Here is a 2,522-nt window from a genome sequence, read left to right as displayed (position 1 = left end):
TGGTACAACTCATAGTATCGCAGATTGGCGGCATTCAAAGATGTCCTGGTGGTTCTTTGTATCCTCTCTCCCCTTTCGGGAAAATTCATCTTCTTAAAAACCCAACTCAACATCATACCATAAAGGCAAATTTTTCATGTTCTTTGATTTAAAATAAGACATGTGCTTAAGGATCAAAACTGGCAGATTTATCGTGTGACCAAACCTCAACAAGAAAGCAATTGTACAAGTCCAACTGTCAATCTCAGTGGAGTTGTTCCTACATGGGAACAAGCACTCCTCTATCAATAATACCAACAACTTCTTCTCTCCGGTCAGCGTGGGTCTCTCAGGTCGGTATTCCTTAGGGAATTCCTCCCTACTACCAGTCATGTACCTCAGGTACTCATGGTATGACAACCGCTCATAGGTAATCCAATCATCCCGATCATACATGTCCAGTCACATTAGAGGTAATCATGGTCACACCCTTCTTATACTTCGTGGACAAGTTTTCATAAAACTCAATCACCAAATCTGGATAGATTTCTTCTTGAATTCTTAAAAATTTCCTCAATAAACCCCGACTCTCCAGTATACTATTAAAATCCTCAGAAAAATACTCTGGAAAACAAGTTTTACCTCTTATCACTGAGTAAGTAGGGCCTTCGTGACTAGTTCCCTCCACTTGTTGTTTTCCTTTTGTCATTCTGGTTGAGGATGATGAATCTGTGAGTTTTGATGTTTTAAAGTGGTGGAAGAGTCATAGTGAGAGATTTCATATTCTCTCCAAAATGGCTAGAGATGTGCTTGCAGATCCTATTTCCACAGTTGCATCTGAGAGTGCATTTAGTACAAGTGGAAGGGTGCTTGATACATTTAGGAGTTCCTTGACACCTAAAATAGTGGAAGCCCTACTTTGTACACAAGATTGGTTGAGGTTACGTAATCAGTCAATCACACTTGAGGAGAATTTAGATGAGGTTGAAAGATTGGAGAAAGGTAAGACCATTTGTATACATTTATCATTCCCATTTCTTTTTTACTTTTGTAACTTGTAAGTTTTAACTAATTACTTATCCTTATTTGTTTTGCAGAGTTTCCCACTTGAGCTGCATCTACTCTACCATCAATGCTGTCACTCATTCATGTAATGTGTTTAACTAATTACTTATCTTTATCTGTTATGGTGTTGTACTGTTGTTTGTTGTTGGCCTTCACAAGATGAAACTCAAAGGCTTGGCAACTTTCTATAATTCTATTATGGAAATGTTGCCGCACTTAGATGAGTTGAGTACTTGAGTTGAGCACTACTGTCAACTAAGTACTGATGACCCATTTCTTCCATTCTGGATTTTTGGTATTCCTCTAAATCTCTAATCCTCTGATAGTTTGATGATGCTTCCACCTTTGTATTCCTTTAATGCATTATTATTTATTTGGCTGGCTATGATGATGCTTCCACCTTTGTCTGAACAAATGGTAGGTGTTGCTATGTTGTTCATGTGCTATTATAACACATTTGAGCAACTTGCCCCTATCATTACTTGAAATGAAAAATTGTAATCTGAGCCTATAAGGCTATTAGCCTAATGCCCCTACAGCATAATATTTTTACTTAGTTAGCTGTTTACTTAATAGTTAATATGTTTCCTAATATTGTTTTAAGTTTTGATATTAACAGGAAGAAGTGTAGAAATGATGATTGTTGTCAACAGATTTGCTATAAAGAACTAAAGATGTTGATTGGAATGACTGCTAAAGTTTAAGTGATTAACTTCTTTTTTTTTTATTTTTTGGAAGTTAAACACTTAAACTTAGATTAATTTTGTATTTTTGTTTACTTTTGCAATTTTTGTTGTAAAATTAAATTATTATATGTTTGATGTTTCTGTTCTTTAGCTCTGAAAATTATTAAGTTGTTGCTTGTTTTATTAATAAGGAATATTTTGTTTCAGTTATTCAATTATTAATGACTTTTTGAAATCCGAATGAAATTCGAAATCCGATCCGTAAAATTCGACATCCGATTTAGCATATCCAATAGGTTTTTAAGTACAAAAAATAATGGATTGGATTGGTAAAATGCAATACGAAATCCGATCGGATAGACGGAATACATATCCGATCCGATCCATCCGATGCACAGGCCTAATTGAAATTCCAGTAATTATATTCATGTAAACCAAACACACTAAAATTTAAATTCACACTTTATTCCAAATAATTCATCTCTCATAAAATTGTATTTTTTGAGTTATGATCCAATTCCTGTTTCACAAGTAGTTGGATGACTTCTTCTTCTTTTTTTTTTTTTGAAAAAGTAGTTGAATAACTTATTTTACCTTCATTCCAATATTTAATTAGCCTAGAATCTGGTGCTAAATGGACAAGACACTTTATAAACCTGGATGCTGAGAATAAATCGTTTAGCATTGAATCTCACTCAAGCTGTCTAAATAATAGTTGTTCCTTTTCCTCCTATACTTAGAAATGTTTAAATAACTCAAAACCTGTAGACAGATATTTATACACAAACTCGA

This window comes from Ipomoea nil, unplaced genomic scaffold, assembly GCF_001879475.1.
Source record: "Ipomoea nil cultivar Tokyo-kokei standard unplaced genomic scaffold, Asagao_1.1 scaffold3087, whole genome shotgun sequence".
NCBI classification, from domain to species: Eukaryota; Viridiplantae; Streptophyta; class Magnoliopsida; order Solanales; family Convolvulaceae; genus Ipomoea; species Ipomoea nil.
The sequence above is the reverse complement of the archived record's forward strand: the minus strand, read 5'-3'. Positions refer to the sequence as shown.